Raw genomic sequence first — 25,621 nt, forward strand, 5'->3', positions numbered from 1 at the left:
TGGAAACACGCCGTAAATAAAACACAGCAGAGCCTTAAATTTAACTGCTATTCACAGACAACCATACAAATGTTCCTCAACCTTCCCTGCACTGCCACAACTAACCTCTGTAAATAACATCCAGAACTTACTGTCAGTGCCAAAGGACAGATACATTACAGAGCAAGTCCTGCCTCCTGCCATCTTCTGGAGGAGACTTGGCAGAACTCATTGACACCAAAACTCAGCTCTGCACCTCAAGGAAAAACTTTCTAATAATGAGGAGAGTAGAGCACAGGAAGAGTAGATCCTATCTTACTTGGGGATTCACCAGATGACATCTTAAGACACCTTCCATCTATCTTGGTCTGTCTTCCAAATGGCATTGAGCAAGGCTCTGAAAGTAAACTTTTCAGATAGGGGTGGTTTCCTAAAGAACTGAAATCTCTCATGACCTACAGCATAAAATCTATATCCATATATCGAGTCAGCCTGGGTCCAGATCCAGACTGAGGTCCAGACTCATCCACTCTACACCAACATTGACTGGAGTATTTAATAACCAGAGCTGGGGAGCTCTCCAGAAAGGGGAGAGCTTGAACAATTTCTAGTACCACAAAATGAGCCCAAGTTCGTTCATATGGTCTAGATCAACAAAGCAGAGCCAAACATTCTGCAGGCTAGTTCATCTCAAGTTATGCTTTCTAAGAAGAGGTCAGGTGATGTTCCCAAAGTGTAGAAGTCAAACTTCTGCCATATTATATTGTTGGAGAGGCCCATTAATTTATTTATTTATTTATTTATTTATTTTTGCCTTGATGAGCTAACACTCTCCTAGACAATTTCAGGGTATGATACAGGTGAAGGAACTTTGTACACAATCACCCTGTTTTTTGGGAAAAGAGGTTTAACATAAGGCAGTTCTATGTCAGTGGTCCTTAGAGCTGCTGAACAGAGATGGCAATTTTTGATAGACCAGCCCAGATGTAACCTCTGAGTCTGAGCAACTGCAGGGTGAAACCCCAGATACATGGGAGAAAAATGGAAACATTATGGTGAGGCTTAAACCTGCTCTCAAGACAATTCTTCACCTTACAGTCGAGCCCAGAAATTACAAACCTAAGAAGATTGACCTGCTCCACAGTAAAAAAAGCAAGACAGTTTGTTCTTCAGTGGACAAATTCTTCAGAAGTTTTGGACAGATATAACACCACGTAAGAGGTGACTGTTGACATAACATGATAAAACAGATTAGCTAACAAATAGTCACCAGCACTGGAATGTGGGACACCACAGCTGAAAGATTGCATGAGGCCACCAACTCCACAGATGCAGTAACTGATAACACTTCATGCCTGCACTACGAAGACTCAAAATATTTACCATGGGCCAATTTATGGAACAAATAGCATCTTGAATTTCACCTGCCAGTGCAGCAGAAGGCCTGTGTGAGAAAAGGGATGCTCAAAGTACTTTATGCTAGGGTCTTCTCAGCCTTCTGCCACAGCAATTGTGCACAAAGCCAAAAAGTGATGTTGGCTGGAGTCCCAAATCTAGTGACTCCGAACTTTGTGGGACACGTAATCTGGGACAGGATTAGAACACTTCAATAAACCCTAATAATCCACTAACACACTTGTTCTGTCCCTCTCACAGTCACACTTTCTCCTAAACTGGGATTGCTCCTGTGTGGCTCTTCCCTTTCCCACTACCCCTCCTCTCCTTCCAGCTGTACCCCCAAGGAGGCATCGCTCATTCCTGAGCTCATTATGTTCAGGTATAGTTCAATAGACTCAATAATTAACGACCCTCTAAGGAACCAGGACTGCAGTCAGACTGAAGCTCCCAGTCGGTGCAGGAGTATCAGGGCTTGAAGTGAAAGGACTTGTAATTAATGTCCTCTAAAATATGCAAATGAGATTTCCTTGCCCTTAGACCAAAGGCAACTGAATTAGTCAAACAAAAAGGGAAGAAGAACAGGAGAGAGTGTTTAAATTAGAGAAGTGTGAGGATGATGCTTTTATACTACAGTCATTTAGATTACGAATCCACTCTCCCCTGGACCACCGAGCACTTCTGTCTGCTCAGTTGCCTAATTTGTGCTTGGCTCAAAGAAGAAAGTTATTTTGTTTAATTTTTTCTCTTCCTCTACAACTCACAAAGCCTGGAACAGAAGCAGCTCTGGGAAGGAACAGTCAGGTTCAGAAAGCAAAGCAAGACAACACAGCAGCAATCAGTGAGGTGAACTCTGAAAGCAAACAGGAGCTCTTGGGATTCTTTCAGTTAGGTGGTTTGGGGAAAATCTTTAGGTAGAGGTAAGAAGTTGTCTTTTGCAACTTGAATAAATTCTCTTTGCTCCTAAGTCCTTACAGGAGGATGAAGAATGGGGTAAGTAATTCTCGGAGTGGGAAAGGAAAGAGGGTTGATGTATATTAAAGCCACTGGAAAGGGAGAGAGGGTATTTAGAGTTACAGAGATAAGACAGAAAAAAGAAAGACCAAGATGTGATGTCCACACAGTGGGGTCCTTGAAGAATGAAACTGGACCTCTCTCGCTTCACCTTATCACTGGTTTCATCCTTCACGTCTTCAGAATTCTGCAGAACTGCTGATTTACTCTGCTAAGAATAAACCTCAACTGTCAGCATCGGGGTTAGGCTCTCCCCCTCCATGCCACTGCAAAACACTGGAGGACCACAGACCTGCAAATCAGCCTTGCATTCAGCCATTTTCTTTTCCATCTACCGAGTTCAGTAAACCGCTCAGTAAAAGATAGCATGACCCTATGCTAAAGCTTGCAGAGATCTTAAGCAGGTCGGTCTGGATGCTCTGGTTTACTGAGATGGGTTTCATCTGTCGAGATGTTGACATATTCATCCAAATAAATGGCTAAAGGTAGGTTATTTTAAGGAAATGGTGAGAATTAGACACTTTTAGGAAATGAGACACCTCATCCTAAGAAAATCATTTAAACTAGGGCAGATGAATCTAAAATGGTTTACAAACCTATGAGTGGGCAAGTGATTTTAGATCTTTACAGTCTAATGCCCAATGTAGGGACATTGCACACTTTGATGATGTTTTCCAGTGTCACACTTTGCCTGTAAGGTAACACTCCTGGTTTCTCCTTCTATGTAAAATAGGTCCATAGGTCTCTTAGGAAATTTTCTCCTTTCTTTGGCACTTGTGGGTGATGTCCCTGTTCAGAGAGCTCAGTTTTCCTTCCAACCAGGAGGCAGGACAAACTGCTGAAAAGGGCTGAGGCTGAATATTGTTGGGTCTCTCAAGCTAACCTGATCTTTCCCAAATCACCTACCCTCTCCACACTTCTCTCCTTCCCTGTGTCTGCCTGGAGTGATTACTGAGGTTGTAACTCCTTCAAAGGGAGCAAAAGCTGCTTTTTTTTTTTTTTTTTTTTTTTTCCCCCTGGAGATCCATATGGTAATTCTCATTTAATTCCATGTCTCTCTTTCTCTGGGCTCAGTTTATTCGGAGTGTTTTGAAGGATTTCTTTCTGCACAAGTCACCATGCCTGTTGCCCACTAGGTGTCATGAAATCATGAGCTCTCAGAGCAGTGGGAGAAGCGGACTTTTATCTGTTTCATAGCAAATTGCTGGAGTTCCTCCCTGGCCATCTGCTTTCTGTAGGTAGCCCACTCAGTTGGGAACTGTGAGCAAAAGCATCAGCTGCTGCCAGCATCGGCCTATTTTCAGCTCTGAGGAATCACGATTGTTGGCTGCGCTGCCAGGAACAGAAGCACTTGGCATTTTCTGTGTGTCTGTGGGTAAAGGAGCAAACTCAGAGAAAGACAGGTTTGGCTTCAGCTGACCCACCATTAGGCGTGGACAGTTCTGCATCCCTTACAAGTCTTTGTATCTGATGTGGGAAAAAATTTGCTCCCCTCATTTACAAATTGCTTGAAGAAACAAGTGTGCTGGAAGAAAAGAAGTTGTACTTGGGATTGGTGAAGAAATCTTCCTGGAAAGGCACACCTGACTCAGAGAGAAAAACTGTGAAGTTTGCAGGCTAGGGACATGAGTCATACTCAGATCAAGAGACACAAGCTCTATACAGCTTCATATACAAAGGTCTTCAGAGTTTAAACATTCCTTAATAGGTTTTGGATGCTTTCCTTATTTTTCAGAACTGCTCTTTCATTTTTCTTTCATTCTTCATGTGATTAGCTATCATTTATCCACTTGCCTCTTTTCTTTTTTAAGAGCTCTCTTGTCTTTTGACTGGCCTTCATTCCTGGGGGTTCAAGTGTGTGTAGGATACTTTCCATTAGCTGCTTGACTTAAGATAAAATGATCGTTCGGCTAGCTGGTTGTTTATTACCAAATGTTGGTATTTCTTTCCTGGCAAAGGAAAGGAGAAAGAAAGGATTTCAGCTCTTTGGTTTTCATCAGAGGGGTTGCCAAGATGGAGTTAATCAAGTTGCCTTCCACAGAGGTAAGATTTTTTAAGGTGGAAGCCAACTTTGTGAAGATTTGGACATCACCATATTAACATCAGGGACAGACTGCCAAGGGATAACCTGTCACCACAGCAGGACACTTTCACCCCCTTCCCTCATGCTGCATTGATGCACCACTGCGCACCAGGTAACCTTGCTCCCTTGAGCAAGGCCACTTGGTTGGGAAGATCCTCTTCCAGAGATGACGCCATGTGAGTTGGAGAGCAAGCACATCTTCCCAGAGACTCGTGTTAACAGTTCAGAAAATGCATGATTTTTCTGAGCCAACAGCTTGTCAGGCCCAAATAAGACTTCTACATTTCCTCTTCCATCACTGGAAGCAAATACTTCAGGATGTTTTACAAAGGTTTTTCCCTGCCAACCTCTCTCTGTTGATGTTCTGGCCTAGTTTCTAAGTTAGCTTAGGCCAGAGAAAAGTCCCAGGAGGTGACAGGGATGTGATACCCTGATTTGAGGGTGAAAAGGAAGGTGAGAGTTTGTACATATAAACCAAATCTCTGTTAAGATGCTTTGATTCAGGGATTGAGAAGAGATGCCAGCTCATTTTATTTGGTCTTCTAGACCTTGGCCTGCAGTTGTAGAAGTTCAGCAACAGAGGAAGAGAAGTCCAGAGAAGAGAAAAGACATGTTCTAGGACAGAGAGTCGTTGCTGGCAGAAGAAAGCCTCTAAATTCCTTGCTGCATGTTTGTGAAGTCATTACGAAGGCACTGCTTGACAGCTGTGCAAAACCTCAAGCACCTGTGGGAGGTGACAGTCTGATCTTCATGAAGAACTACCTGCAGCCCCTGTTCCCCCATCTAAGAGGAGACTTGGAGACCTCTACAGAGAGTTCCTGCTCTCCCTGCAGAGTGACAAAACCACTGGGAAGCAAGAGCTGGTCGGCAGGAACCCAGTGGCTGCGATGATTTTGGGTGAGCATCTGAAGGCAGCGTGGATGAGTCCATTTCCCTGACAAGCAGCAGCAAACTCTGCATCTCCCATCTGCCCTGCACCCCTGCACACCCTGCTGCCATCCTCGTCCTTCCCGAGCCGATTTCCTCTGGTTTTATCTGCTTTGAAGCCAGAAGAGGGCAGCAATGCTCATAGACAGACATGCCAGTCCCGATGCTCTCGCAGGCTCCTTCTCTGGGTGTCTGGCAGCGGCATCCCAGCACCCTGGTCATGTTCGGATGGGCAGCAGTATAGGCAGGTGCCTTTGGCACTTCTAGCTCAGATGGAGCAGATAAGACTCTGGAGATCTGTAAGCAAGTGGTTTTGACTTAATTACACCTCTTGATGAACAATTAAAGCCTTCGATGTCTTATAAAATTAAATAAATAAACCCCCTGCTCCCCACACCCCCAAATAATGAATGAAAAAATAAGGGAGCCTTCCGAAATAAAGTCTTTCTCTTAATAAATATTAACTAATTAGAGTTATATATCTCTGCCTAGCAGTAGGAAGATGAGTTGAATGTGGACATGTCAGAAGGGAGAGCCATCTTACAGAGAGACCTGGACAGACAGGAAGAGTGGGCAAGCTGGAACTGTATGAAGTTTAACAGACAAGTGCAAGGTCCTATATCTGGGATGACATAACCAAAGAGCCCAGTATGGGCTAGGATCTGTGTGGCTCTAAGCAGCCTTGCTGAAAAGGACCCGCTAGTCCTGGTGGACACAAGCTGACCAGTAGTGAGCAGTGAGCTGCTGAAGCAAGAAAGTCAAATTGGATCCTGGGCTACAACCTCAGGGTCCTTGTTAGCAGAGATGGAGATATGATCACGCCACTCTATTGAGCACTTGTCAGGCTGCATCTAGTGTACTGCCTCCTGTTGTGGTCCCCACAGTTCAAGAAAGTTGCAGACAGTCTGGAGAGAGTCCAAAGAAAGGTCATGAAGGTAATCAAAGGGCTGAAGAACCTGTCCTGTAAAGAAAGACTGAAGGAGTTAGGTCTGTCATCCCTGGAGAAGGTCCAAAGGGACCTCATCATCATATGCCAGTACTTAAAAGGTAGGTACAAAGAGGATGGAAGGTCTCTCTTCACAAGCAGTCACATGGAGAAAACAAAGGGCAACAGGTAGAAGTTGCACCAGGACAGGTTTCATCTTGATACAAGAATTTTTTTTTGCAGTGAGAACTATTAATCACTGGAACAACCTCCCCAGAGATGTGGTGGAGTCCCCATCAAGATGCAATTGGACAGGGTGTTAAACAATCTCATCAAGGTTCTCTTCCCCATAAGAGATTGGACCAGATGATGTTTGGAAGTCCCTTCCAAACTGGGCTGTTCTATAATTCTATGGTTCTATGAATATGACTAAAAACTTCCCTAGGAGCCACAGCTCACAAACTGTCCTTGGGCCTGTCGTCACTAAACTGGCTTCCTTTGGCTCATTCACCATTGGCTTTCCACTTGCAGTTGAGCAGCTTGCCTAAAAATACTCTCCTGGTAGCAACAGGAGATTTTTGAACAAGATTAGTTTGAGGATCAGCATGCACCTGTGTGCTATTAGTACAACATTCAGGGTTCCTACAAAAATATGATTCAATAGACCCTCACCTAAAATGATAGTCTCTTGCTTGGACCTTCCCAAGCTGATTGAGAGTAACAGTCTGACACCCTCAGACTTGCAAAGTCCCAGTCACTGAAAGAGAACCCCAGGCAGCTTCTGCCTCCTGATCAGCTCCAGCCAGCATGGATCTCACATGGGAGATGAGAGCAATGGCCTCTCTCCCCCTTTAAGACCCCACTTACTGGAGATGAGTATTTAGCACATATTCTAATTTTTGTACTGATTGCTGTGATACATAGGACCCTGGAGATGTCCCTCTGAATGAGGGCCCTTTTGTGAAGAAGCTCTCTTCCAAGGTACCCGACTCTAGACTGTGGCTCTGACCTTGCTCTTAGTAGGTGGTGGCTACTCCTATCCTCTCAAATCTCTTTCTGAGCTCATGACTCATCTGCCAGGATGGGCCTCAGAGACTTCCCTGCCCCCTCACCTTTCTCCATCCAGGATGAGCCAAAGTGGCATTTGCTTTTGTGATCAAGCAAGAGAGATCCATAGGCATAAAACCTGAACTGTGGAGCTGTGCCAATCCAAAGGCAGCAAGGTGAGAGGGAAATGGCAAATGCCTCATTGATTTCAAAACTGCTACACGATCCTGCCTGGGAGAGTGTGAGGCTGTTAAAAAAAAAAAAAAAAAAAAAAAAAAAAAGCAATGCTTTAAAAGGACACAGTGTTGATGGGGAGTTGGCAGGTTGTTTTGTGCTGGCTGTTTATTCTCATACAAAGCAATCTAAATGTAGACTGGTTACCCAATGGGAACTCCTTGGCTTTGTACCTGCTACTCTGAGCCTCACGCAGCTCATTCCTCACCAGCTGGAGCTCTGCAAAACACCTTTCTTAGTCATCAGTGTCCACCCACATCCAGATGCCACCAGTCCTCAAAGAGCTCAAGGAGCAGGGGTTGACCAGCATAGCTTTCAAGTCAACATCTAGGGCCCCTGACTTGCCCTCCTGCTCTTTTTCTCCATATCTGTCTTTAAACAAATAAAATGCAGGAGAAATATTGGTTTGGTGGTAAATTGGTACTCAGTTCCCTGGTGTTTGATTCCCTTCTCTGGCACTGCTGTCTCCCATGGCAACAGGTCATGTCATTAAGGCCATATCCCTGGGCTGGACAGTGACAAAACAGTGCTTTGTATCCATCAAAAGTACGAGGCTGTGCACTTGCAGAGCCAAGCTTGAGCAAATCTCCTCTGTCTCACAACATGGCCCATTAGCCAGGACTCAGGACCATACGAACCACAGCCACGTAAGGGTTTTTCTTCAGCCAGGAATGTAGGCAGAAGCAACTGATAATTATAGACATCCTGAACCTATTTCCTTACCAGTTCTGGAAATTCTTTAGCAGAATAAAGTTATTAAGGATGCTGAAATTTTCCTCTGTAATGATATGTTTAGAACAGTGTAACTATAAATCCTCTATAATGGTGTGTATATATACATGTATATAAAACTAATCAGGTGAGGGATGAGAGACGACCCAGGTCTACCTCCAAACCTTCAGCCATGCCCCTACGACTCCTTAGCACATCAAGTCTTCTTTCTCTGTCTCTCATATCCTCTCTTTTGGGCTGAGATCTTCAGGGTGGCCGTACTTACCTATCAGCCCTCTTACCCTCTGCCTTGATTTCCCTTCTCTAAACATTACCTCTCCTTGCACCAGCCTGTGAAGACCCTCACCAGTGCCAAGGACTATGCAATAGGTTTTTACCACTGAATCCTCTTGAAATATAATGCATAAAGGGGAAAATTTATTTTGCATGGCTTTTTCTTTCTCAGATATATTTTGTTAGTCACTCTTGTTACTCTCAAAGATTTATTGCTTACCTCAGTTTCACTTTATATGGGAATAAAACCTCTTCCCATTTCATCTGAAACTGAATTTCCTCAGCCCCCTTGCTGGTTCCAGCGAAGCCCTGCTGTTCTGTGCTGCCTCTCCCAAGGCCAACAGATGACCTTCCTCAGAAAATCTCTGGGGAGTTGCTCCCTCCTGCACTGAGCTTTAGATGAAAGCCACGTTGCTTCACACAGACATCAGCTCCTGCATATGTCAGTGTCGATTCATCCAAAGACTGTTGGACAAATTCCAGCACTTTATGCAGGGGAAAAAGAATAAAGAAAAAGAAAGGAGGTGGCAGAGGTAAGGGGAAATGTCAGAAATTATTGTCTCTCTTCTTTTATTCTGACCGCAGTGGTTCTTTTTTTTCCCCCCTTCATTCTGTTGGTTTGTGGTATTACACTGATTAAGCCCATGCTAACCTAACTGTTAATCTATTGTGTCACTTACTGATGGGTGAGTAAGCAGAGAACTGCCAGCCTTATGCCTATCTTGCAAAGTTCTCACCACTGACTTTATCACTGAGTTCATACCAACACATAACTGTTCAGACTGTTCCTTGTTAACCAGGTGGACTGAAGAGGGGAGCCCTGGCTGCCCAAAGAAATGCTCCACACACTTGAAGGACACACTCGGTGGGAGACAACATGCTAGCCTCATGTTGTTCCCAGTGACCTGCAGAGGAATGAAGAACAGAAGTCCTCTTCAAACCTAAACGAGGCAACAAGGTAAAAATGCAGCAGCTGCAGCAATTAAACTCAGAACAATCTTTTTAAATTATTTTTTCCTAATGCATCTGTGACTTTATAACTTTTATGCTGCAAATTCTTTGAGATTATGTCTTTTATTGATAGTCTTTTATGCAGCACTGCAGTGTTATTGTGTTGCTGTTAGTGGAAATGTTATCATATCTTACAGCAGTAGTTATCAGTTGCAACAGCTTCATTTCCTTTTGGGTTCAGCTGGATAAGATGACCTGAGACAACTTATCAGCTCTCAGTCTCCAAAAAAGGCCCTACAACCTTCCACATCCCCCTGATTCCTCCCATTGCTCTTACAGACTCTTTTGAACCAGCAGTGTTGCTCTCCAGTCCCCTTGGTGATCTGATTTAGCTCACTCAACTGCCAGAAAAAAAAGATTATTAAAACAACCGAATGTTCTTCTGCCAAGTGAGTGAGCTGCATCAGTTCACTTTGTCTAGGTACAATCAGAGTAACGCTAGAGTGGTTGAAAACATTATACTTATTTAGCTGGATAAGCCGAGACATCAAAAGTGGCCACATGTGTGCTCAGTCTGTTGAAAAGGGAAGTACAAGTAGGTAATTGAAACCATACTGAAGGTTTTCTTTCCAATGTAAAGGACAACCAATGTTGACCCAGCCAGCTACGGTGTCTCGTGTGAAAGGTGGTAACCAGCTGAGAAGTAACCACTTTTAAATAGTTCTCAGAGTCACAAACTCCTTTTTGGTCATAGCTTACCACCATTGCAATCAAATCCCAAGTCCTGGATTTCTGTCATCATTCATTTTGAAAACTAGTAGCTAGATCTTGAGACTCCTGCACCTCCCAGACAAAGAAGGAAGTCCATCAAACAAAGGTGCTCATTGCTGCATAAAAAGAGCAGGAAAACCAGTTTGTTTTGACAGGCAAAGAAACTGGACCAGATTAATCATCCCATCTTTAGTTTCTTAATAAATTAGCATTACTGAAGGACCTTTTCTGCTGAGGGTAAGAAAAAAAAAAGTCCAGAGCTGATGTCAGGAGAGTGGTGAATTTCAAGCTTTGGGTTTGGAAAAAAAAAAAAAAAAAAAAAAAAGTCTTCCTTTCAACCAAAGACATTACTTTGTGGAAGGAAAGACTGTTGGCTGCTTGCAAGAGCCCAAGTCCAACTGTGAATACAAAAATGCGAAGGCTGTCTTTAAGTCATTGTCAGGCTACGATGGAATACTGTTGTTGTCCCTGCTTTCTTATCTGATGACACATCCAGACATGCTGCACCCACCTTGTTTCAAACAGAGAGGCCAGGTCAATCCATTGGTCCCCCCTTGTAGACGTCTTCACTCTAACACCAGCCCTTTGCCAGGAATCACCTATGCCCCAAGCCTTTTTTCTAATTAGAGATCTATTTGCAACAACTTTCTCAAAATCATATGCTCTGGTGCAACCAACAATGAGATGCTTCTCCCAAAATTGCTGCTGAACAGAAAATACTGAATGTACCCGTGACATCTGACTCCCACTGTGGAATCATGCTAGTTCTGCACATCAAAATATCAAGCAAGTATTGGTAAACTGCAGAGGATGGTGTAGAACAACTAGAAGTATTTAAAAAGTCAGAACGGAGATGAAATTAAAAGGAAACAATATGCACAATTTGTCTAATCTATGACTAAGGGGACCAGAACTGTCTACAAGCACTTGCAGAATGTAAAAACAACAAAGAATGAGAAAGATTGGTTTAGAATGGAACAAAGAGTATTATTAGGAGCAGTGGGAAGTGAAAGAAAGTATAGCCTGAATTACTTAAGAGTTTAATGTATTCCGCTGTAAACATTCATCTTATATAATGGTCTTTTTAAACACTTTATCTTTTTGTGGAGAACTCTGGCCTTTTCCAGAAATATCTATTTTTTTTGCAGAATATCTGATCATAATTCATCATCTTTTTTTTTTTTTTTTTAAATAGAAACAATAAAAAAATAGTTCTGGCTTTCAGTTGCTGACTTGGAAAACAACGCCATCTGTAGTCTTATTTTTAATAAAAAGGATTATATGGTAACAGGTTTTTGTCTGGAGCCCACTATGATTCCTGGATTCCTGGAAAGGCAGGAGGACTCTAAAAGGTCCTCTGGACACACTGAGTCCATTTTAGAGACACCTCAGAAACAGGACCATGAAGGACAAAATCTGGGGAGTTGATGGCAGAGAAGGAAATTGGTTGAATTCCTCAGAGCAACATTCACTGCAGGAGAAGCCTAAAGATTTTATTCAATGCCTTGCAAACTATATATATATCTCTGTATGTATATATAGATATACAGACGCACATACATATATTTTTATATGCACACACACATATATAAGGAACTGGTGCTTTTCACAGGGAGTTTTATAGGAAATTAGTATCATACTTGCCAAATCTGGGTTGCAGGAGATTGGATGGGGAGGGATATTTCTTTTCTGATGGTATAAGGTGTGAGGTTCCTCCCCACAAGCTAATTCAAAGTGTTCCGGAAGGCTTTCTGAATTTCTTGAGGAAAAATAGCTGCATATATAGATAGCTAGCTAGGTAGGTAGGTAGATAGACAGAGAGAGAGATAGACACATGGACTATGCTTGTTCCGACACCTTTTAAATGGACAGTACCTTGAAATGACTCACAGAAAAAGTTGTTCCTTTTCTGATTAGCTTTAACATTTGGACTCACAGGAATTTTGTGTTTTTCGTGAAGTCAGAATAGTCTCAGCAGCTGATACCTGCAGCATGGCCAACGCTTCGACTGAAGTCAAAATATACTGATAGAGGTATCCCCCCTTGACCAAAAGACATCAGGACAGCCTTGCGTCCAAGTGAAGTTCAACTAATGGTCTGTTTTTCTCATTTAAAATGATGTACTTAGCATATGGCATAAACATGTTCATCTTAAAACATTGGGCACTGAGATAATACTTGAGAACGTCTTTTCCAGGTAGTCAGATCCCTGTAGTGGCCAACGAACCTACTTCTGATCCCCCCCCATGATATGAAAACCTCCTTGAACCATGGAGATGTTAATAGCAATCTTCCAATATAATGGTCATCCAGCAGGTAATACCAAAGGGAGGTAATCGCTCCAATCCACAAGCACAGTTCTTGTGAAAACATAACAAGGTGAACCTGGCTCCTAAATGGGGCTCTCTTCAGTTCTGTTCCTCTTGAGTCTACTCTAAATCCCAGGAGAGCAGATATGTCTGTTTTCTCTGTCCTCTGCCCTGAGGCAAGTTTTGCTAACCTCTTCCCTGTGAGTCCATTCTAAGTTTAGGAAAAAAATAATCTCTGCCATGGCATGCTACCTGCCGCTTTCCCAATAGTCTCCCCCAGCCATGTGATGGGATTTAGATTTGGGCCAGATTTATAGCGCCCTTTCAATCAGCCTGTGGTAAGAGCAACCTGACGTACCCCATCATCCCACGGCCAGGAAAACGTACATATGACACATCATAACAAAAGGCAGCAGTTTTCTTCTTGTTGTGTGTGTATATCCAGCCACAGGACAGGCTATATATGTGCAATCCCATCATATGGCCTGGTATGCACTTATATTCTCATAGTATGTTCAGAAGTCATCCTTTTTTTTCCCCAGAAAATGCCTTCAAATGGGTGGCAATACCTCCATTCACACAAGCGGGAAGGACTTCAGGGGGAAGACAACACTACAAATTTTAGGTGTTTACAGTGCAGACATTGCTGTTTGAACCAGTTGTCCAGACAATTAGGGGAGTTCTTATGATCTGATCAAGCCTCTCTGCCTTATGGGACATTTTCCTTTAACTCTCTGTGGTGGTATCCAGACAAATCACCTCCCACACATACTGACTAATTACCGTTCTTTGCCCAACTACCACATATCAATCCTCCAAGCAAAAGCAAAACATCTGCACCCACTGAAATGATGGCCATGAGCGGAATCCAGAACGTGTTTCCTTCTTCCAGTTCTCCTTCTAGTAAATCTGTGCTAGTCAGAGCTGTGTTTTCCCATTCAAGCACATAATCAAACAAGAGCTGACAATAAACACACCCAACTGTGTTTCAGCTAATGCAGCCCCCTGAAACACAGTGTGGAGCAGAGGAGCTGAAACAAGAAAGCCAATATGATTTCAGTCCCAAGGTTTATTATATACCCTGCTTAATTGCATATAATTCACACGAGGAAAATAATCATTTCTCCTTTCTTTCTTAATTGCACTCAAGTATTAAGAATCCAACTGCATTTTTCCCTCTTTCAATCATTGGACCCAACTGTTATTATGACAGGGCTTTTTTCAATATTATTCTGCTATTGATTTGCATGGTGGATGGTTTATATTGCTAATTAGCATCTATTAAAGCCGGTATCCCATTCAAGCCTTGATGAATGAAGATGAAAAGGAATAAGGCATCAAAATAAATCAGAGCATGAGAAACTGAGTTCTCTTTTACTGTCCATTGGGAAATATCTCAGACTTGAACTCGAATGTGCCTGTATGTATGTATGTGAATATTATATATGCACCTTGTATCATTGTTATTATTGTAGTTAACGTGTCTCTCAAGCATGTCGTCCCAGGTCTGGGTACTATAGAACATAAAAGTCCATCTGGGTACAGTATCCTGTCTCCAGGATCCAGTGAGCAACTGCAGATTTCCAGGGAGAAACATAAGCACTGGGGAAAAACGAGTAACATATGACCAGTGTTCAGCAATCTTAAGTTTAGGGACTTTCTAAGCCAGAGGTGTTAACAGTCCTTGTTAGAAGTCATGTAGGTATAGTTACTGGGCAAAGATATCCTGAGAAAGCAGAAAATTTACAACCTGTGTAAATGGGAGAAGCAAAGGAAAGACCCTTTTGCCTCCTCATGGAGTTGGGGAACTGGGTCTTGGAAAGACTAAAGGCCAGTGCTTCAAAATTGATGATTATTATATACGAAAGGAGCCTGCAAGTGGGATCATTGCTGAAGGGAAAGTGGTTTCCAGGGCCAACCCATCAAGTGGACTCTGAGAAGCTCCACATGACTGAATCTTGTAGCATAAAACACTTTATTTAATAAACCCAGAAGGGCAGAGTTGCAGGGACTCTCTTGGGTATTACAGTGTATTGTCAAATCAGTGCCTAAATACCCTAAACACTTCGCTAAGATGTAGGTGCCCTTGCCAATACAAGCCTGATGCCCTGGAGGCCATAGAGATAGAGATGATAGATCCAGTAAGCCCAAGTAAACCTGAGGCTCCAGGTTTGGCTGGCAAGCTTTGACCTCTGCACTCCAGCACTCTTTGCTGACATTCTGATGGCTCAGAACATTGATGTGAGGAGTCATGCTGGAAAATGTTGCAATATGGTGGAAGGTGAGAGGACAAGATGACAAAGCTGAAAGCTAAATTATGGCGTGGCTTTTGGCCAGGAAAATATTTGGGACAATAGCAAAACATTATTAAGTCCTGATACAAGAATCTTTCCCCACAAAAAAATGTGAATTATGGAGTTTCTCCTTAACAAGACATTTAAAAAGAAAACCAAGGGAAATACCCTGCCCTTTCAATTTCCCAACTTTTCCTCTGTCTGAGATCCCCATTTCTGGGGTTGCAGGGTGGAACAGGTATCTTTCTTGTTATATATGAGATAGCATAAAACCCAGCAGGTCTTTTATATAAACATTCACACAGAACAAACCACTTTTGTTATTCCATCCCATGGTAAAAAAATCGATTTCAGCCCTTATCCTGTGTCTTTTTTCTTTGTCTGTGACCTCTTGGTGGGATACGTCAAAAACAAGTCTGCCTCCCAGCTCCATGCAGTGAGGTTTCCTGCCTCTATTTGAACAAAACATTTCCATGTTTTCACATGGAAGAAGACTCCATATGTGGTGTAAGCTGGCATAGCTGTAAAAAAGCTGGTGAACTGGGCTATCAAATATGAGCTCTGGTGCTGGAGCAGTGTTCTCCTGTGTTGAAGATCTCCATGTAGCTCCGCCTGCGGAAGAAGTCAATAAAAAAGGGCTGAAGAAGCAGTAAAAGTAATAGACTGGAGGGGGAATATAGACATACTGGTTGAGCACACAGGGATGAAGTTAGGAAAATCAAAGCCCATGTGGAGTTGAATCTGGTAAGGGACATGAAGGACAAATTTTCTACAGGCATATCAGCAGCAAAAGGAAAACTGGGGAAAATGTGGGGCTGCTGCTGAACAGGGCAGGGACTCTGGTGACAAAGAGCATGAAAAAGGCCCAGGTACTCAAGGGCTTCTTCACTTAAGTCTTTACTGATAAGATCGGCCTTCAGGATTCCCTACCTCCTGAGACCAGAGCAAGGAAGACTTACCCTCAGTGGAGGAGGATCATTTAGATAAACTAGACGTGCATAAATGGATGAGACGTGACAGGACACACCCATGGGTACTGATGCCTTTGCAAGGTCACTCTCACTTATCTTCGAAGGGTCGTGGTGATCAAGGGAGGTTCCTAGGAGCAGAAAAAAGAAAATGTCACTTCTATGTTCAGGAAGGACAAGAAGGGTAACTCACATCAGTGACTCTCACCTCAGTCCTTGGGAAGAAGATGGAGCAGCTGATCCTGGAAAGGAAGGGCAAGAACTTTTCCTCTATCCAGGTATCTAGTTCATACTTTATCAGTTTCTCTATGGGGATGTTATGGGACACAGTGTCAAAAGCCTTGCACATGTGAGGGTATATCTGGAGCTCTCTGTCCAGTTTTGGACTCCCCACTATTAGGAAGACCATGAACATATTTGAGCAAATCCACTGAGATGGCTGGAGGGCCTGAGCACATGATCTAGTAACAGAGTCTGAGAGAACAGGCTTTGTTCATCCTGGAAAAAAAAAGGTTAATGAGAGATCTTCTCTGTCTATAAATACCTTCCAGGTGGCTATAGAGAAGATGGAGCCAAACTCTTCCTGTAGGTGCACATCAAAAAGTCAAGAGGCAACATACACGTTACATCAAGGAACCCTCCAGCTGGATATAAGGAAAAAAAATGTACAGATCAAACATTGAAACAGATCACCCAGAGAGGTTGCTGAAGCTCCTTCCTTGGAGATATTAAGAACTTGGGCAACTTTGAGCTACCTGATTCAATGTCAAAGTATCTTGGGGGGGCAGGAGGTGGGAAGGGGTTGGACCTGGTAGCATCCAGAGGTCCCTTCGAACCTGAATTATTCAATGATCCCATGGAGAATAGGTCCATGGGGCAAATTCAGGAGTTCCTCCAGTCCCTGCTCTGCTCCAAAGCAGGGTCAAGTCTCCTTATTCCTTTCCTGACAGACTTTCTACTAACATGCTTCTAAAACTCCCTAACAATGGAGATTGTGCCCAGTGTTCAAGCAACAGTTCTAGCATGTCACAGTCCTCTGTGTTAGTAGTGTTTTTGTAATATTGAACCAAAATTTCACTGGCTGGAATTTAAATTCAGGATATGTCCATGATAGAGGTGGAGAATAGACATGACCTTCCTCTTTGTGGAAGCATTTTAGGAGATTGCAGCATGCAGCTTTTGCATGTCTCCCCCCCTGCTCCCTCCATCAAATAAACACAAGAACAGTTAAAGCTATTAAAAGATTCAACTGTAAAGGGGATATGCAAGAGTGGAGTTAGATGATCTTGGTGATCACCTACTATTTTAGAATGTTATAACAAAAAAAATTGCTCTTTCACATGCTCAGTAACCAGGCTGTGAATCTCCCCACCACAGGATATCTGTGGCCAAGATCTCACCAAAGCTTTGACCTGCTAGATGCTGCTACCACCAACCAATGTTTGTCAGGTTAAAATTAACAAGTCTAACATGGTTTTAGGAAATGTTATTAAACCTCTTTCTTTGTCACAAATCTATTTCAGATTCATATCAGCATTTTAGATTTGAAGTAGTGCCCCACATCTACCATTCACAAGAATGTTTGCATCTTCTTGCTAAAGACCTGACATTATTTGAATTTCAGTGAGGGAACTTAATGGTCATCATGGCTAATACCTGTAGAAAACCGTACCAGAGGGGGAACTGATGGTGTGCTGCGTTCACTGCTTTTTGTGCTAACATGGCTGTCTGCTTGTCTGTGTCTTTTAATGCTGTTTGCAAACTGCTTTGTGCAGGAACAATCTGTTCATTCAGTACTTATTGCAGTGGGGTTTTGCTCCAAGTCTCAATGCTTTTGTAACTATAATGACATATAGTCTAAATCAGAATAAGATGAGCAGATTACAGACTCCAAATGTTTGAAGACCTGAATTTAAGACAAGTTGAATGACCCACTTGAAAGGCCCTTTTTATAATGAATACAGAGGGATCTTGGACAGCCCCAGCTAAAGCTTAAGACATCTCTGTCTGTACTGACAAGATCTCCAGCAGCTGTGGCTGACATCAGATTATAGGTGCTTCGATCCGGATCCAAATCCCTCCAGTCTTGTATTACAACAGTCCTGGATGCTCTGGCAAGGCCTGCAACCACAGCTCAGATATCCTGGTGGAAGACAGGCAGGCAGAGCAGGAGGTCATCTTTGCCCATAGCCTGCTCCAGTGATGATCTTTAAACCCATTGTTAAGGATCTGATCATCCCAAAGTGGTTTTGATCTGGATTTCCTATGGTTTGACATGGCTGTCCTGTGTCTGTGTGTGCGTTGCCCTTTCTGTGTGTTTTCCCTGTAATTTTTGAACTCATTGTTTAAATTAAAACCCATCTAGAAAGTGAGCAGAGATTTCAAAGGTTCTCAGAAGTTGTTTTTCTACATGCTTCAAAATCACCAAGACACAAGTCTGTAGGGAAATAAGCTTCATTAACTCTGAAATTCATGATACCACTGTTTTGCTTTCTTTGCTGACTCACAAAAAGGTGAGTAAGAAAGATCATTTACCTCTTCAAATAAGGATACAAAATCCTATTTTACACTCTGCCAGTCAAAGGCTAGGAGAAAAAAGCTCTGACTATTAATCTTGGTTCTATTCAGTGAAGGACTGAGAAACATATTTTCTTCATTACACATGTTCCTAAGATGAAAGACAAGTCTCTAGACTCCTTTTGGAACTCCTGGTAGAAACATAACTGCACATTGAGGGTAAAGTACACGTTTATGAATGTAACAGTAGATAGTTTGTAGGTCTGGATGATTGGTAGATCAGTGTTGTCCAACATGTGGTGTGTCAACTACTAAGTATTCTGCAAAAATATGAAATGGGTACTTGGGAAATTATTGCAAGAAACACCATCTTGCAAGGGGAGGGGAACCTCAATCCATCCCACTCCTACCAGTTTGATGCCAGTGACATATGGTATATGCCAGCCATATGATATATGCCATCACACCAACAGATGCCTAGACCCTGGAGAGGGGTCACAGGTCAGTAGGAGAGAACCTGAGGAGCAGTACAAAGGAATTCCAGTCAGTAAGTCAGCTTCATTGGGAATCCAACTTAAATGCCTCTACACACGTAGAGTAGCATGGGGAATAAACAAGAGGAGCTTGTTTAGGCATCACAGAGATGTGGTGGGATGGCTTCTATGATGGGAGTGTTGGAATGGAAGGATACAGGCTCTTTAGGAAGAACAGGCAGCGGGGACAAGGAGTGGGGGTCACTCTCTATGGAAATGACCAGCTGGAGTGCACGGAGCTCTGCCAGGGGATGGTTGAGGAGCTGACTGAGAGCTTATGGGTCAGGACTACAGGAAAGGTGGGGACAGATGGTGTTATAGTAGGGGTCTGTTACAAGCCACCCCACCAGGAAGACTGAGCAGATGATGCTCTCTACAGAGAGATATGAGCAGCCTCACATTCACAAGCCCTGGTCCTCATGGGGGACTTCAACCACACCCATATCTGTTGGAGGGAAAACACAGAAAGGCACAAGCAATCCAGGAGGTTCTTGGAATGTGTTGATCATAACTTCCTTCTCCAACTGATAGAGGAGTCAACGAGCTATGCTGGACCTTGTTCTCACCAACAAAGAGGGGCTGATGGGGAGTGTGAAACTCAAGGGCAGCCTTGGCTGCAGTGACCATGAAATGGTGGTTCAAGATCCTTAGAGAAGTTAAGAGGGCACTCAGCAAGCTCACTATCCTGGAGTTCAGGAGAGCAGGCATTGACATTTCAAGGATCTGCTTGGCAGAGTAACATGGAATAAAGCCCTGGAGGGAAGAGGAGCCCAAGAAAGCTGGTTAATAGTCAAGGGTCACCTCCTTCAAGCTCAGGAGCAATGCATCCCAACAAAGAGAAAGCCAGACAAAAACACCAGGGGGCCTGCATGGATGAAAAGGGAGCTCCTGGACAAGGTCAAACAAAAGAAAAAAGGAAGCCTACAGAGTGTGGGAGCAAGGACAGAGAGTCTGGGAGGAATACAGAGAAACTGTCCAAGCAGCCAGGGATCAGGTTAAGAATGTTAAAGCCCTGATAGAATTAAATCTGGCCAGGGACATCAAGGGCAACAAGAAAAGCTTTTATAGGTATGTTGGTGATAAAAGGAAGACTAGGGAAAATATGGGCCCTCTCCAGAAGGAAACAGGAGACCTGGTTACCTGGGATATGGAGAAGGATGAGATACTAAATGAATTTTTGCCTCAGTCTTCACCAGTAAGTGCTCCAGTCACACTGCCCAAGTCACAGAAGAAAAAGGCAGGGACTGGGAGAATGAACAGCCCACAGTAGAAGATCAGGTTTGAGACCAGCTAAGGAACCTGAAGGTGAACAAGTCCAGGGGACCTGATGAGATGCATCTGCAGGTCCTGAGGGAATTGGCAGATGCAGTGGGTAAGCCACTATCCATCATATCTGAGAAGCTGTGGCAGTCTGGTGAAGTTCCTGCTAACTGAAAAAGAGGAAACATAACACCCATTTTTAAAAAGGGAAAAAAGGAAGACCCAGGGAACTACAAGCCAGTCAGTCTTACCTCTGTACCCAGAAAGAGCATGGAGTGGATCCTTCTGGAAACTATGCTAGGGCACATTGAAAATAAGAAGGTGACTGGTGACAGCCAACATGGCATCGTTAAGAGCAAATCATGCCTGACAAATTCGGTGGCCTTCTATGATGGGGTTCAGCATTGGTGGATAAGGGAAGAGCAACTGATATCATGTACCTGGACTTGTGCAAAGCATTTGACACTATCCCACATGACATCCTTGTCTCTAAATTGAAGAGACATGGATTTGACAGATGGACCCCTCGATGGATAAGGAATTGGCTGGAAGAGTTCCGGTCAATAGCTCGATGTCCAAGTGGAGAGCAGTAACAAGTGGCATTCCTCAGGGGTCAGTATTGGGACTGGTGCTGTTTAATATCTTTGTCATGGCCATGGCAGTGGGATCGAGTGCACTTTCAGGAAATTTGTTGACGACACCAAGCTGTGTGGTGCAGCTGACACGCTGGAGGGAAGGGATGTGCCATCCAGAGGGACCTGGACAGGCTTGAGAAGTGGGCCTGTGCAAAACTCATGAAGTTCAACAAAGACAAGTACAAGGTCCTGCATATGGGTTGGGGCAATCCCAAGCACAAATACAGGCTGGGCAATGAGTGGATTGAGAGCATCCCCACAGAGAAGGAGTTGGGGGTACTGGCGGATAGAAAACTGAATATGAGTGAGCAATGTGTGCTCATAGCCCAGAGAGCCAACAATATCCTGGGATGCATCAAGAGAAATGTGACTAGCAGGTTGAGGGAGGGGATTGTCTCCCTCTGCTCCACTCTCATGAGATCCCCCCTGCAGTGCTGTGTCCAGCTCTGGGGGCACCAACATAAGACATGGACCTGCTTGAGCAGGTCCAGAGGAGGTCATGAAGCTGATCAGGGGCTGGAGCACCTCCCCTGTGAGGACAGGCTAAGAGAGCTGGGAATGTTCAGCCTGGAGAAGAGAAGGCTCCAGGGAGACCTTAGAGTGGCCTCCCAGTACTTAAAGGGGCTGCAGGAAAGGGGGGAGGGACTCTTTATCAGGGAGTGTAGGGATAGGAAGAGGGGTAATGGTTTTAAACTGAAAGATGATAGATTTAGATTAGATACAAGGAAGAAATTCTTTACTGTGAGGGTGGTGAGAGACTGGAACAGGTTGCCCAGGGAGGTTGTGGCTGTCCCTTCCCTGGAAGGGTTCAAGCCCAGTTTAGATGGGGTTTCGAGCAACCTGACCCAGTGGAAAGTGTCCCCGGTCTGTGGCAGGTTGTTGAAACTAGATGACCTTTAAGGTCTCTTCCAACCCAAATCATTCTATGATTCTATTCTATGATCAATGATGAGAAAGTATAATATACCATTTTGCATGACAGTGAGTAAGTCAAAACTCTGGGGATATAAACCAGTACATGGATAGTTAAAACTGAGACTCATTTTTAGGTGTCTAACAAACTTTTTTTTGCAAAATTTGTTCTGAAAAACTATCTGGCTATTATGTTAAAAAATGTTATGGGTGCCTGGTGTGAAAGAAAAAATCTTGTGTTCCTTTGTTCAAAGTGCTTATGCTTCTTAGAAAGTTTTAGGGAGAGGAGCTGGAAGAAAACCAGTTTGTTTGACTAATCTGCTGAATACCCTTTCAAAGGAACCTTCTGCTTCCATCTGTGCATTGAAAACAGAGATAAAACAGGAGAGACGTGGCCAGGTGGGAAAGTCAAGAATGAGTGGAAGCTAGGAAACTCACAGAAAATGTGTGACCAGGCCTCATGAAATATGGAAGGAAAGAGGCTTCTCCCTAAGGACCCAAAACTGCAGTTTTGTTGCAATCTAGAAAATACTGGAAATTGCTTGACTAACAATAGGAAAAAAGGACTTGTTTTCTAAGACAATGGTCAAAGATCATCTTTGTTTCCAAACCTTTTTTTTTTTTTTCCTTTTCCCCAGCAGATTCAAAGATCTTTCTTTAAACAACACATTTATCTAGCCTGAGTTCAGGAAAACATACCTTTAGAGATGCAAAGACAGCTTAATGCTTTTTTTTGTTCTCACTTTAATTCAAGTTTTGGGAAGATTCACTTCAAAACTCTGTCTGACTCTAGTCCCCGTCACATCATCACTGAAGGGCCTCTCTGAGTTCTTCCAGCCATCTTGTCACCACATTTTGGAGATGGTCAGCAGGTTGCTTCTCTTGCTCTGAGATGTTATCAGGACAAGTGGCATCTGTCTATTACTATTTAAGTCAATGGTGCCAAGGCTATTCTTTATAACTTTGAGTCCAGGGACAAAGCAGGAAGTGTACAGGGGTTTTAAGTAAGTGGCAATGGAGTAGCGAAGATCGAGGGATAGCTGGAAAAGCCTGCAGGGACAGGGTTGATACAGAAGATAGACTGTGCCTAAGAGTTTGTATAAAATGGTATGTATTTCTGAGTTTATTTATTTAAATATCTCCATGGATCCCCAGTAATTTGAAAAGCTTGATACATTTGTGTTGACTCTTAATTGGTAGATTTTGTGAGCTTTGCTTTTTCTTTTGTGTTGTAGTAGAGACTCATCTGTTACGTGCTCCATCCCCTGTGAGACACCAGCATGTGAAATCTGCCCTTTGGTCTAATGCAAAAATGTGATTCACTGGAGTAATTGTTTTGGTGCCTGCAGTATTACAGAGATAGTCTTTCACTTCCATTTAATCTCTAAATATTCTTTCTTTCTTTCTTTCTTTCTTTCTTTCTTTCTTTCTTTCTTTCTTTCTTTCTTTCTTTCTTTCTTTCTTTCTTTCTCTCCTTCTCTCTTTCTCTCTTTCTCTTTTCTCTCCTTTCTCTCCTTTCTCTCTTTCTTTCTCTCTCTTTCTCTCTTTCTCTCTTTCTCTCTTTCTCTCTTTCTCTCTTTCTCTCTTTCTCTCTGTCTTTTTCTGTCTTTCTGTCTTTCTTGGCCTTTCTTTCTGTGCTTCTTTCTCTCCCCCTTCCTTCCTCTCTCCTTCTCTCCTTCCTCCCTTCATTCCTTCCCTCCTCCCTCCCTCTTTCTTTCCTGCCTCTCCTCTTCCCCTCTTCCTCTTTTCCCTTCCCCCCACCCTCTCTCTCTCTCAGGGATTTTTGAGAACTCAAGTAAGCTGTAAACCCCATCTGACTCATGGGAATTGAGCTTGCTTCTCACCCCTCAATTCAGTGTTTATACATTTTTAATCTCCAAAGTAACGTCTGCCTGAGCATGGGACTTCAAGATCAAATCATCCAGAAGTGCAATTGAGTATAACAGCATGGAGATAAGTGAACTATATCTCTTCATTTTGAGAATCTGCCTCTTGATTGCTGGCTTGGAGAAGACTCCACTGAATCCTTAGTATCCCCTCTACAGAAAACCCAAGAAAACAAACAAAAGTCCTATAGCTGTGTCAGGGTTAAGGGAACTGAAAAGGACTACACCGTCTTAGGAAGTGCTAATAACAGAGTTAAGATAATCCATGACCTGCATTCCTGTAAAGGTGACTTCTCCCTGTAAACTAGTGCATTGTGATGTGCAGGTGATGATATCCCTGCGACAGGCAAACAAGAATGGCTGAAAACTAAATTTTTAACTGGTTTTAAATTAATCACCTGCAGAAGAATTGTACATAGGGAGAACAAACATATGGAAAGGGGGAGATGACCTGTACTTCTGCACACAAGCTTGTATCTACTAGGATTCTTTCTCAGTCTCTAAGGGCACTGCTCAGCTCAACTCATATGTGTATTCCCAAACACTGTTCCTCCCAAAAGAAGGTGACTATATCCAAAACATCTACTGGACATAGTCCTTAGCCTGTGCCATTTCCCAAACCATACCTTGGGTTTGTTCTGGGCAAACTCTAGTTGGCACATGCCAAAGCATCCCAGAATAACAGGATGGACCATCGCAAGCCAGCATTTGTGCTTATGTGCACCTCCTTATATTGAAATCACACAAAATGATCTGTGGAACTGTTCATAGGCTAGACTGGCCTCAATGGGTACAAATAGTGTTCAGAGGACTACCTTCTCTAAGTTCTTTATTGTAGCATTTCTAAATACAAGGAAGAAAGGTCATGTTTTTTGAAGTCTAACAGTACTTTATTTTGACAGCCAAAGACTGTAGGCAACCAAGAGTAATTCACACAACAGGTGACAGGATATAACATGCCCAAAGAAGCATCTATTTCTTATGCTCTTATTGCTGCATCTCTCCAACAATGTCCTCTGTCAAAACAAGCAGCATCATTCTTAACGCAATTTCTTTTTACTCCTTCGTTGGTTTATAAAAACAAACAAAAATATCCAACTGGTTGCTTGCACAAAAGGCTAAGAAGGATGATACCTTCAGAGACTTGCTGTGTCCTTTCTACAAAGAAAAGAAAACTGGCGTTTACAGGAGATATTGCTATTTTTAGTGATCCCAACTCTGTTTCCTCTTCTTTGTGTGTCATTAACGCTGCTGGGGTGCTATCACTGAGTGGTAGTTCTGGCTGTCTGCACAGCAGCATAAAACATACGACCATGGTAACTGCTGTACCTCAAGATGTCTTGGTTTACCCACCCTACATGTATTTGGTTGGTTTCACAGTGTGCAGTGCACCCAAAGATGCACATACAACAGTGACTGCTTACAGAAAATGAACTTCTATATTTCTCTTAGCGGCTTGATGCTTTATGGTCGTCTGTTTTATGGCAGTGAATTGAAGCACAACAGCTTGAATTAAACATAGACAGTCTAGGAAATGTGCCAGCTAATAAACGCTACAGTAAACAGGGAATCCCACCTGCTTGCAGGTGTCTCTCTTGTTTTGTGGGACAAGAACAATGTATTGCGTTCTATTATATTATTATATGTCGTTTCAATGAATTCCCAAAGTAGAAAATTGTTGTGATGCAATCAATATTGGCACAGGTTTCTCCCAGTAGAGTTCAAAGTGGAACAGAAGGATATGAATAGATGTGCCTACAAGCTGAGAAACTCAGGTGAAATTGTTCTTTGGAATAAACTCAGCACACAAGAAATCACATTCCCTGAAGTATTTTTTTCCACTGTTAATAAAAAAATAACCCCAAAGCATAAAAAAAAAAAAAAAATTATTAACATCTTTGAGGGAGATATGGAGGGAGTGTTGTTTACCCACTGCCAGATTTCAAGAAAATGAGAAATGCAAAGTGATTGTTGTT

This window comes from Strix uralensis, chromosome 1 (assembly GCF_047716275.1).
Source record: "Strix uralensis isolate ZFMK-TIS-50842 chromosome 1, bStrUra1, whole genome shotgun sequence".
Taxonomy (NCBI): domain Eukaryota; kingdom Metazoa; phylum Chordata; class Aves; order Strigiformes; family Strigidae; genus Strix; species Strix uralensis.